The sequence below is a fragment of the Folsomia candida genome, unplaced genomic scaffold, assembly GCF_002217175.1.
Source record: "Folsomia candida strain VU population unplaced genomic scaffold, ASM221717v1 Fcan01_Sc019, whole genome shotgun sequence".
Classification (NCBI taxonomy): domain Eukaryota; kingdom Metazoa; phylum Arthropoda; class Collembola; order Entomobryomorpha; family Isotomidae; genus Folsomia; species Folsomia candida.
The window spans coordinates 2438043-2451352 of record NW_019091211.1 but is presented as its reverse complement, the minus strand read 5'-3'; the positions used below and the strand labels follow the sequence as shown (position 1 = coordinate 2451352).

At 38.2% G+C, this 13310-nt stretch overlaps 1 long non-coding RNA gene across 3 annotated transcripts; it reads right to left on the bottom strand.

The window, feature by feature from the left end:
* Nucleotides 1-10903: 10903 nt before the first annotated feature.
* LOC110857943 lies at nt 10904-12395 on the bottom strand. Of its 3 annotated transcripts, XR_004836653.1 has the most exons (8): nt 12282-12395; nt 12078-12190; nt 11909-12016; nt 11707-11803; nt 11566-11648; nt 11358-11494; nt 11202-11270; nt 10904-11123 (listed from the first exon to the last, which is right to left on the bottom strand). It is a non-coding gene; the product is annotated as an uncharacterized LOC110857943 (long non-coding RNA). The 3 variants fall into 3 exon arrangements; XR_004836654.1 differs by having other exon boundaries at nt 11358-11448; nt 11549-11648; nt 12078-12393; XR_002548722.2 differs by having other exon boundaries at nt 10906-11123; nt 12078-12393.
* Nucleotides 12396-13310: the final 915 nt, after the last annotated feature.

The window sequence follows — 13310 nt, the reverse complement described above, 5'->3', positions numbered from 1 at the left end:
GGATAAATAATAATAATTAGCAACAAAGTGTGCAATTTTTTGAAGGAGCACTGTACATATATGTATAGTACATATGCATACATATGTACATACGTATATGCGACCTAATAATTTGCAATTATGGAAAAACATAAATCCGAATCGAATCGGTAATCGATTACGATCCGAATCCGAATCGAATTTCAAATGGGGTGGGAAATTTTTTAGCGAGATATATATATTTAAAACTGGGATGGGCACGATTACTTAGAAAAGTCTAAGAGTTTCAGAAACCATTTTAATAATCCATGTCGTCCTTCCGATAAGCTGTAGATCGCAAAAATGGTAAGAACGGTAACATTCGATAAAGCTGATTTCCTATACCTTTCCTATTCAACGCAGCCAAAAAATTTATCTGCATCGACCTCTGATTCCTTTTTGTTTTGTGATATATGTATGTATGTCCAGTTAATAGTGAGAGAAAGTCATTCGAGAGTATTTTTATATATTTACATCCTGTGAGAAAGTCTGCTGAGAGTTATTAAGTTGGCAGTCTTTGCAGCCTCGGTGCGGGCATTTAAATTAACTTTTAGAAGATTTTTATGCATAATTAGCGAGTATTTAGTAGTAGCAAGTACTAGGAAAAATGTCGTATACCTAATTAGTAGGATAGCTTGTAAATTTACGTGCTAAGTCGTAATTAGTTAGGCTCGGGGGTTTCACCAGAGTAGTCAGGAGTTGGAAATTCGCTGCGAGAGTAGTGCGTTGCGTCCAGGTCGAGGTTGCCAAGGTGAAGCAGCGGTCAGCAGCAGCAGCAGAAGGAGTCATCCAGTAGTAACGTAAGTCGTAGCAGTACAAGATTAGTGGGAGAGGACTTTGCAAGGAGAATTGCATTGATTCATAGTTTAGCTAAATCTAATATGGTCTTGAATCAAGCAAATTATATGGGATGGTATAACAAAGCTAGGGCAGATTCGTCATTTAATGTGGGTGATCAGGTTTTACTAAAATGTCATCATTTGTCTGACGCATCGAAAGGGTTCATTGCTGCACTTGCTCCAAAATATGATGGTCCATTTGAAATTATTGAGAAAATAGGACTGTCAACATTTGTTTTAAAAAATAATGATAATGGGGAGATGAGATGTAAATTTAATAGTAGTTTATTAAAAAAATTTATTGCAGATGAGTCTTTCGAAGATACCGTGCGAGGATCTCCCCGACGCCAAGACGTACCGGTCTCTACTGCGTATGTTCCAGGGGCAGCGGAACAAACCAGGTTTTCAGCGTCACCCGAAATTGGACCTGGTAGCGAAAGTTTGGAAGGAAGCCGGGTGTCCAAATTTAGAACCACCACCACCGCTGCCACTGCAGAAAACAAAGACTTTCGAGGAGCGTTGGGTCGAGTTGAACCAGGAGGCCGAGACATTGGAGCGAAAAAGGATCCAATTATGGACAGAACAGGAAAAATACCGGGCAGTATTTCCTCCGCCACTTCCGCCGCCACCCCCACCACCACTTCACCTCCACCCCGCAATGAAAAAGATGACGATTCCAGTTCCCCCATCTCCCACCCATCCAGATCAACCGAACCTCAATTACCAGCGTGGTATTGCAGAACGTTGGGCTCGAGACATCCAGCAAAAGCAACGTGACTCCGCAAAGCGAAAAGCGCAGTTGGAGAGAGAATCTGCTGCGAAAATCACAAAGTTTTCTTCAAGTTTCTCAAAAAAATTTTGCAATCATCATATTCGAATTATTTGTTATTGTATCGATTCAATATATCAATGTATTCTATTCAGCTCAATGTTAACAATATGTGAATGTCATAATATGCGGTGCTTTGGAGGAGGGGGAGTGTGATATACGTATGTATGTCCAGTTAATAGTGAGAGAAAGTCATTCGAGAGTATTTTTATATATTTACATCCTGTGAGAAAGTCTGCTGAGAGTTATTAAGTTGGCAGTCTTTGCAGCCTCGGTGCGGGCATTTAAATTAACTTTTAGAAGATTTTTATGCATAATTAGCGAGTATTTAGTAGTAGCAAGTACTAGGAAAAATGTCGTATACCTAATTAGTAGGATAGCTTGTAAATTTACGTGCTAAGTCGTAATTAGTTAGGCTCGGGGGTTTCACCAGAGTAGTCAGGAGTTGGAAATTCGCTGCGAGAGTAGTGCGTTGCGTCCAGGTCGAGGTTGCCAAGGTGAAGCAGCGGTCAGCAGCAGCAGCAGAAGGAGTCATCCAGTAGTAACGTAAGTCGTAGCAGTACAAGATTTGGCTGTCCGATCTTGGTTGTGTGTTGTTGGTTGGTTGTCCACCCTCAATACAGATAGGTAGTATATTAGAGTGGGGGGGTTTTTCTCGTCCTTTTGGAAATTATATCAGAAAAGGGCAGGTTTGTTTACTTTTCTCAGCTGAGGCAAGATTTCTAGTAGTAGTTCTGGTCAAACTTATCAAGTCATTATTCTCAGTAGTCAAAGCAGGGCTCGTCAGATCTTGTCTCCTCCAAAGCACTTCGTCACGTTAATTGGGGGTTTGAGTGGGAATAAATAAGGAGTTTAGTAATTGTAAAAGTGTGTCGTTGCGTCGAACTCATTTTAAGACATCTCGGGAGTTGTCAAATACACACTTCTGTGCAATCTCGCCATCCGCACAGAAACTCCATTCATACACACTTCTGTGAAGTCTCGCTATCCGCACAGAAACTCTGCCGTTCAGTTTCTACCTTCACAAACCATCCACAAATATTTCACCATCATAATAATTAATACTAAAAGCAGTAAGAACCCGGAAGTGCGTTGGATACGCAGAAAAGTGTCGTAATTAGGGTCGGGAAGGCATAATTCGTCACAGTTTTAATTGTGCACTCTATATAAAAATAAGTAACATTTACTCAAGGTTAAGGTTGAGCAAAAAAGAGGATCACTATCTGCACATGGGATACTATCACATATCGTCGGACTAATTCTAAAACCACGTAAGTGCACACCAAAAACAAGGAAAATAACCTAACTGCAAATCCAAAATAATATGCAGTTAATTATTTATGCAAGATCGTACTATAAACTTAAATATGAAAATTAACTCATATTATTTTGGACTTGCAGTTAGGTTATTTTACTTGTTTTTGTTGTGCACTTACGTGGTTGTAGAATTAGTCCGACGATATACAATGGTACCGAAATCTGAAAGTGGCAAGTATGTAATGCCACTTACAACAGTATAATAGATATTAAAGAGTCTACGCAGAACTGCCAAATTACGAGTGACGTTAACCCATCAAAATATTTACCATCTCCCATAGCCACTTTTAATGGTTGGCATGACCTTAGAAATTTCCGGCTCCAGTCATCCATTACGCCCAACCGATTAAAACTACTGACAAATTGAACCGAACTCACGTATGGTTTACTTAATGAGCGCAGAAAGACATGTATCACAAGAAAAAAATCCATCAACGCCATCGCAAATACTAGCAAGATAGGCAACGGCAGTTTATCCCGACACATGGTAATTGCGTAAAGTGACGCAATTTCCGTATTAATTATGAAAGAGAGGGCCAAACCTGTAATTGGGTTCCGCTTAACGTAATTTAACAAGTTTTTCATAACCTGAGCAACCCTGTATTGTTCCAACCTTGTTCTACAGAATATTGTGTCCAATTTTGATTGCCTGAAAATTTTAATTCGTATTGAAATTCATCTCGACAAATGTAATAATTCGATTATTAAAAAATATTACCTTTCAATTTGAGCCAGCCACAATTCCAACACGAGTGACGGATACACCATCACAACGGGGATTGCCATGACGATGAGAGATGCAAGCAAGTAAAATGCATGAGCAAGGATTAGTCCGTTAACGAGTCGACCTGGCCAAGACAAACTTTGGTCCATCCAGCCGTTTGGGCAAGAATAGTACAAAACGCTTCCGGCAGATGGGGGACTGCATGGGACAAAGAGACCGCTGGCAAACATGAAAATGCTTGTGGCAGGGATGGATAATCCACCCATACTTACAGATATCAGCATTGGCAGATTCACGTAATTTCTGGCACCTGTAAATTCATACACTCGATTTGCGAATGTCTCCACCCTTTCAACTCCACCTCGTTTAATCCACCCCACCATTTGGGCTGGATCAGACGAGGTAGAGTTGATGAGGGGGTAGGATTATCCGCAAACCCACACACTCTAAATACAGATTTTGATGCCTTTCGAATATGTTGTTGGACTCAATATGCCGAAAACAAGCATAAGTTCTCTTTACCCATTGCCAGGCATCTTTTCTCCATCCTGAACGAATTTTCGAGCAATTTTTGTAGCTCGTTTTTCCGAAAGTAGAACTCAATGTGAAATATGTACGTGATGTTGATAACCATGAGGAAGCATGTTACGACTAGAGTTTTCCAAACGGGGTGAGAGTGTCCAAAGAAATTTTTATAAAGCCAAAAGTCAAAGGTAAAAACGTAAAATAGATATGCTGAGGAGGACAAATAAAAATTTATTTTTTGGCCTAAGTTTTGAATGAGAGTGAACTCGCCCTGGGTTGACCCAGGTCGGATTGGGATACAGCAAGAATAAAGGCACCATTTTGCCACTTAGGTAATTAGGGGTACGTAAGATTTATCGATATTAGGAAGTCTTGAAAAGAAGTGTTGAAAAAGCTTCACCATTTTGGAAAGTTTACAACTCGGAAACGATACGGAAATTTATATTGACTAGAAAGAAATGCAAGTTTTCATACAATGTACCGTCTTGGTTGATTCCGCGCTTTATATACTGGCTTTGTACATGGATATTCGTTACTCGTATAGATATGCATATCTATATGGGTCGACGTATATCGAGATTGATTTATTTTTCTAATGCGCACGTCCTTTGAAATTCAAGGTAGAATTACGAAATCCTACTTTATTCTTATACGGTAACTAAGGAATGTTCTGGATTCATTGGCACAAGCACAAAACTTCGTGAAAATGTTGTGTTAGGTATATGTATGCCTATGTAGATATGTATATGTAATTAGTTATTTATGTATAATCATATATACATAACATTGGTGGACCGTCGAGTACTTTCTTTCGCTCCTCCCACTCAAAATGGATTTTAAAATTTTCAAAATTCTTCGCAAGACATATCACCTACCAAATTTGCTACGACTGCGACGACTAAGCAGCTTGACCACCGCCCCTTAGAGCTTGTCATTTTGCTTCCGATAGGGAAACTTCCCAAATCTCTCTTCTCAAAACCTTGCGTAAACTGTGTGATTTTCCTGTGAAACTTTTTTTTGAATTTTCGTCATCTGGTCTGTAAATTGGATTATCCTCCCAGATGCTATCAGGTCTGTAAATTGGTTCTAAACCACCCTGAAAATCTTCCCCCATTCTTAAAATTTCCAAATCTCCAGTCCAAAATTTACATTTCATAATTCGAGCAAATATGCAAAATTTAAAATTCCGTTATTTGTTTTAAACACGTCAAAAAAATATATGCAAAATTGTCCTTCAAAATTGTTAAAAAAATCGTAAAAATATTGTAAAAAAATTCCGTTTAAATTCTGAAAAATTGTCATCAAAATACGTTCAAAATTTGTCAAAATTTCTGCATATTATATGAAAAAACAGTCATTTTTATTCATTTCGTTTGGAAAAGTGTCCCAATTTTTTATCAAATGTTGTTGCAAAAATGTAATCTGATTCACTTTGTCTCAAAATTCTGCTGAACTTTTGTGCTCGATCTGTGTTGTCACTACTTTCCCAGGCTCAGAATGAAATATAACGCCTTGAGATTAATGTTTGTAATGAGCAACGTCTACATATTATTAAGTAGCTTCAGCTACTTTATGTGAAGACTTTGTCTGTCTGTCTGTCTGTCTGTCCGTCTGTCAGCAGGATAACGGGAGAACGGATAAAGATAATCGAAATCGGTTTTCGCCATCATACATAAGACCCCAGGAGGAGGATCCTATCAACTTTTGGGTGCAACCGGACCACACCCCCTGGCGCCAGGGGATGTGGTCGGGGCAAAATGAGATTTTTAGTGCAATTGATTCTATGGATGAACTGGAGTGAAATTTTGTGTATCCCTGATGTGCCACACCCCCTGGGCGTCAGGGGGTGTGGTCGGGGCTAAATGAGATTTTTACAAAAATTGAATCTATAGCTGAAATAGAGTGAAATTAAGTGTTCCCGAGTTGTACCACACCCCCTGTGCGCCAGGGGGTGTTGTTGGGGCAAAATGAGATTTTCAGTGAAATTAAAAAACATGGATGAAATACACTGAAATTAAGTGTTCCCCCGCTGTCGTAGGGGTGGAGTGAATCTGAAGCTACTTCCGTATGCGCGTTTGCGACGGTTTATTTGCGTGTTCAAGTATGGAAATCCACATTGTACATAGTTCCCCTTTTTTAACGAGTCACGGTTATGGGTCACCCACACAAAACCTTGCGTCTTCGAGTTGTCCGGTTATGGGTCACCCAGAGAAAACCCTCACAAGTCTGCGTATTTATGTATCTCCGATGTCCCGATGGACCACATACCACGACCATAAAAATGAATTTTTCTTTGTTCATCGTTTTGTCCCAATCTGCAAGTTTTATATGAGTCAACCACCACCACGCCTAAGATGACACAATTCCACCACCGATTGCGAGCCATACCTTCTTCTCAAGTTCCAGCCCTGCAAAATTACTGCGTCATTCGATATGTGTATTAAATTGTTCAATGTTATTCATGCAAAATCTTTGTTCATGTTTGTTTTCCGGAGTCATTTCATATTTCATTTTTCCATGAATTTTTCCTATGTATGTCCCAAACCATCTAAATTTCTACTTCAAATTGTGACTACTGAAATTTTTAGTTTGCAAACCTACACACTCTTTCAGACTATTTTTCAGGAGAAAAATTTTTTCGTGAGAGGGTAGTGTTAGGTATATGTATGCCTATGTAGATATGTATATGTAATCAGTTATGAATCTGTACATCACTCCATCTTTAACTCTCCACTAATAAATATTCTCCTCTGTCTCCTCTCACTGTGTACCACTTATTTATGTATAATCATATATACATAACAGTTGGCATTGTGCAATTGAGAAGTATATTGTTATTGATTGTCAATGCTGTCATTGAGTCCTGAAATAAAACTTTAAAAATGATTTGTTTGCATATTTAGTTCAAAGTTCAAACCTCGATTCATTTAATTGATTTTGAAGAAAAACCAATAAACATCAAAGTCAGTCTCTTTTCAGGGATGCATGTGCATGCATTTTAGTGTGGATTAACTGGCATTAGTATGCAACCAAATTTCATAAATGTGTATAACTTCGTTATCTGAACATCAGGGTCATTTCATAAGTCAGCTTATTCCTCGTGGTTTCGGAAATGGCCTTGCATCTCTCGAATATTCATGGGAATATTGAAAATTATCTGATTGAAAAGGAAAAAACCTTTAGAGGGACAAGTTTTCGTGCAAAATTCTAGGAACAAAATTGATTAACATGCTGAACGGGGCGTAGATTTTTTTAGTTTAATTGAATCAAGTCATGATACAGATACATATACTAGATAATAAACATAGCCATACAGGCCCCGTTCCATAGATCGGAGTACTCCGGGCTTGGAGTACACAGCTTTTTCTGGAGGCCGGAGTACGCGGAGGCCGGAGTACACGTGGCAGCCGGAGGCCGGAGTACGCGGAGGCCGGAGTACACGTGGCCAGCCGGAGGCCGGAGTACGCATGGCCGGCCGGAGGCCGGAGTACGGAGGCCGGAGTACGCAAAATTTCCGATCGCATAGATAGGAGAATTCCGGGCTTGGAGTACGTACTCCGGCCTCCGGAGGCCGGAGTACGCGACTTTTTCTGGATGCCGGAGTACGCGGAGGCCGGAGTACGCGTGGCCAGCCGGAGGCCGGAGTACGCGGAGGCCGGAGTACGCGTGGCCAGCCGGAGGCCGGAGTACGCGGAGGCCGGAGTACGCATGGCCGGCCGGAGGTCGGAGTGCGCGGAGGCCGGAGTACGCAAAATATCCGATCTATGCCCCGTTCTAGGCGATGTGGCGCCCTATGCAAAACGACAATGGCGCCCCTTGCGCCATCGGCGCTCGAAAACACTTTTATGTACTACACCTAAGTATCTGTATATAATCGTACACAAACTTGCATTTTACACTAATTTAATTTGCATAAATCAGCATATTTTAGATAAGTTTGATTAAATATCTTCAATTACTGAAAACATAATTGAATATTGTTAAGAAACAGAAGCCACATTAAGATTTCTAAGTTTTTGAGGCTTTGCTTATTCAAAATTTAAAACATACAACCATGGAAAAACGTAAGCTGGTTATCCCCGAGTTTGAGGGGATTAATTTCAAGTTGCTCATGCTCAGAAAATTAGCGGGCATTATTTTTTGGTTTTGCTTAATCCGCGGGATTACGAATGTAAGGGTTGATTCATAATTGATGGCACGATTTGAAAAGGCGTTCATTACGAAACGATAACTTGAAATGTTGACAACTTTGTTAATAATTGTTACAAATGCGATGCACAATATTGACCAAAATCACTTCGGCCACGTCGACCATCTAGAAGAAATTTCTCACAGGTTTTTCCAGGCCTGTTGATTTGTGCTTTTCCTGACTTTCTCCGCACAATCTTCAGGTTCGGCTCATTACGCGTCGAATTCAAAGCAGCATTTTCGTCCCTTAGGTCGTCATGAATGTAATCTTTCGCATCATGCCTACAATCTTTCAATCCCACTTGTTTGGAGAACATTATGGGCATGTTCAAATTTAGCCAGAAAACCAATTTTTTTCTCGTTGAGGTAGTCGGTTACAATTCAACCGCAATGGCAAGTGGCTTCATCCGACCAAAATCTGACTGGGTCTCCTGATGACCATTCGGTGTTTGATACGTTCTGATAAATAGAGAGATGGGGTCATGGTCCAGTCCGCTCTTAGGGGCTCTGAAATTGCTCCAATTTCGTCCTATGCTAATTAAATGTGTCAATTTTTCTGAATTTTGTTTTGGGAAATACCTTAGCTTCATATTTGACATCTGTCACACTCGTAGCAATAAAAAATTTCTGGGTGCAAACTTTTTGTGGCGTCATTGTGATGTACGCTTCGTCACAACTGGCAAGTATGTTGGATTACACTTTTTGCAAATTTAGTTGCATCCCATTTTTCTTCTTAATTTTTCCTCTTTAATCTATCTTGAGGCCTTAGTTTTTTAAATGTTGTATTCCCCTACCATTTTGCTTTAAATCGGCGAAAACTTGGTTAAGATATCTTTACCCGTTTGGCTGCTAGGTTCTCTAACGTAAAGGGCGTTCCCTGAAAATCATTGGCACTGCTTTGATGACTTTGGAGGTTGTCTGCCACACATGGTTTTGAATACTTTTTTTGAAGTCGGCTGATTTCATTGAACCAGTTTGGTGTATAACGGTAATATGAGAGATTTGGAAAATTCTCATTTTTGAGGTGGTACTGCGGCATTTTCTTGTCCAATTCGGCAGCGTTTTTGTGAAAGTGCACCACGCTCTTTGCCTGGACTTGTTTTTCTTTTTGTCTGACCATGTTCTAGTTTAATTGGCAACCTTTTTGAACTAAACCCCTAACACTACATACATCGGTTTGGCTATTACATATATGGAGCAATTAATTCATAAGAATTTCAATCTCTGTTTAAGCTGGAGTACACGAAAAACAGTGCCATCAATTATGAATCAAACCTTAGTAGAATTTCAAAATAAAATTACAGCCAATACCCGGGTTTTTAATCCTATAAATGTTACAATTTTACCATTTTAAAAATTCAATACAATTTTGCTTAGAATTCGCTGAAATTATACAAATTATTTTTTTTGAAGAGTTGATACTACAAGTTGATGCTACAAGTTTTCCTGAATCTTTAGAGGCGCAAAACACTATTTTTGTTTGATTTAAAAGATTAACAAAAATGGATTTTATAATATCCGAGCAGCTATTCTTAGCAAACGTTGTGCATATTTTTCTTGATCGGGTTAAAATTTGATAAATGCGATGAAAGTTTTCAAAAATCCCGATTATGGCTGAAAATTTATTAAAAAATTACTCCTTACATATGGGAAAAAATAGCATTCAAGCATACATATGTTGGCTTATTTTTGTGAACAATTTTAAATTAGTCCGGCGAAAATCGGAGCTAACCAGCTCGCACTGCTGCATTGTAAAGCCTTACGGCGAAATTGCAGTTTATTCCTAAAATTGAAAGCTTCGCAAGTTAAAATTTGTGAATAACTTACAAATAAAATTTTGTAGCACAGATTTCAGTGAAAGTCAGTTTTTATGTTATTTTCCACAACAAATTTTAAAATTCCGCATAGTCGTTTCTATCTAGTGTGTAGGGGCGCCTGCCGGCGCCCCTCAAAAATCTGGCGCCCCAGGCGGTTGCCTAGCTCGCCTATACCTAAAACGGGGCCTGTAGCCATACATGTGTGTAAAATATTTAAAATTTCAAGAACGATTGGTCTCTCTGTGGGAATATTTTTGAAACTGTTCCACTGATTCCGGTACATTCCTGATGTGTGTAGGTACTTCTTTCGGGGGATAATTACGCTAAGTCACTACACTCTAAATAAAATCATTACCAAATCATTACCAAAATGCACACGTATATGACTCTGCAGAAACGGTAATAATAACCACCAGCCGGTAAAGAAATTGATTGAACCCGAAGTGGTAATAAAGAACACTTTTCGGGATAAAATTAATACCGCGATGTATGACAAATGTACTACAATATGTAGTAGAATGTCTACCGCCTGGTAATAAACCATACCATTTTGTACACGGTGTCCTATTCATGCCGGTATTAATGCTTTTTATTATGTATACCCCATTATTACCAAATGTTGTGCAGATTTCCACCGAAAAGAATAGATTTTTTGTTTTTCTTTACAATAATCTTTTAATCAACTATATTTGTTGTAAAATCATTTTGAAACATACTTACATAATTATAAAATTTAAGTATAATGTTAACTATTGAGTTACATACATACATATTTACATATTTATTCTTCTGTTCCCCCTTCAAATTCCGATAAATCAACGATTTTGGATCAGTCCACATGGGTTGACGTCATCAAATAAAATGTCCTGCAGATTAAAAATTCACAATTTTTAGAAATTCTCAATACAAGAGCACATTTAAATAATCCATGAATTTTCACTCACCAGACCCTCCACTGACTTAGAATATCTTTATGAAGGTAGTAGCCTGATTATTGCGGCTGCTAAGTGTTTCTGATAGGAGGTTGTAACAGAAACTTTGAAATTTAATTGATCAAATTAAATATATTATTAAATATTAAGAAGGCTTTAATGACTCACCCTTTCACCTATATTAACTTGGCTACAAATTCATTAGCTAAAGTTGTCGACGACGTTTTATCGACGCAGTTTTTCTCATTGCACTCTGCAACTAAACGGAAAATTTTGACGCTCTCAGTGACTGCAGCGTTTACAATCTTCAAAATTGAAAATTGATCTTATATATTTATTTTTTAAATAGTTAAAAATACCGTTAACTGATTGTAACCTGAGTGAAAATATCAACATCATTTGAAATTTGGGTTCTTCTGAAACCATTATTGGACTTCGGCGACTCATCAGGATGTGTAACTAAAAATATACGATATGTTGCAGACTAAGAATAATTTAAGTTTAATAAATTACTCACCGTAAATTATTGATGAAACTTTCGTCGTCGATCTCCTCCCCCTGGTCGTCTGGCAGAAAAATCTCTGTTCGGATTTCTAACTCAAATTTTTGCTTCACTGAAAAAATAAACTTAAGATTGTTATTTACTCGTTCCTATTAAGATGGTGCTAGATCACCATCTTGATAGGGCACCTACATACATATGATAATTTGATACTTACATGTTTCCAAACATTCTATATAATTTCCAGAAGTTTTTATCAGTTTTTTACGTCGGGCAAAAACCGATTAATTTCGCCATGTTGAATTGAGTTGAGCGGAAACTAAAACTAAAAAATGCGCCACTTTGTAGCGTCTCATAATTCATACCAAATGTATTAAAATTCTTACCTCTACGGTAATAAACTACACCAAAATGTAGATCTCATCAGCACCACAACGGGAAACATTTGTACTGCACTTAAGTAAAATTATGGTAAAGACTCTTTACTAAAGAGTGTTATCTAAATTTGAAGGATATAATTACCGGCTAGTAGGGATTTATTACCAAAATTATAAAGATCACTTAAAATATTGCGGTGGAAGGCTAGTTACCTGTTTGGTATTGATGCGGTAATAATCGCGTATAATTTTTGTAGGACGCGTAATTACCAAGAGCTCGGTAAAGACGCTTATTAGGAATTCTTTACCAAGTTGCTAAGAGTGTAGGTATATAAGTGTAATACAAATAATTATTTACGAACCGTCTGAAAGAAAGTTAAATTGGGTTCGGGAAACGGCGTTAGTGAAATTATTTCTCATTAATTTACCCAGGGACAAATTATGCAATGATTTCTGCCATGTTGATCTTTTAATTAACTGCTAATTTGCAAAATGTTGTGAACCAATTAATTAGGATTTCTACCAGCGTTTCATCAAATTTGTATTTCAACTCTTGAGTATTTTAGTCTTATAGGAAGTGCACCGTTACACTTACATACGTAACACATAATTAAGTATGTGCAAAACTGATGTCAGCGTATTAGTTACAAACCGTTACATAAAATTATCAACAATTCGTTCAATATGCTAATTATGGTAAAAGGAGTGGGAAAGCTAATAATCGTCTAAAACCTGCCTAATAACCTATCTTATAACTCGCAAAAATAGTTCATAACATTATGACGCTAATAAACAAAATTACATAAACTGCTCTAATCGTAGCTTTAAAATATACTTTATTTGCATTGCATACATTTTTCAATCTTACAACAATATTATAGATATACAGACTTCTACGCAGAACTGCCAAATTACGAGTGACGTTAGTCCATCAAAATATTTGCCATCCCCCATAGCCACCTTCAAAGGTTTGCATGATTTCAGAAATTTCCTCCTCCAATCGTCCCTTCCTCCAAACCGATTAAAATTACGAACAAACTGAACTGAACTAACGTAAGGTTTACTTAACGCGCGCAGGTAGATGTGTATCACAAGAAAAAAATCCATCAACGTCATCGCAAACAGAAGTACCACAGGCAACGGCAATTTATCCCGGCACATAATAATTGCGTAAAGTGCCGAAATTTCAGCGTCCATTATGACAGAGATCACCAAAACTGTTATTGGGTTCCGCTTAACGTA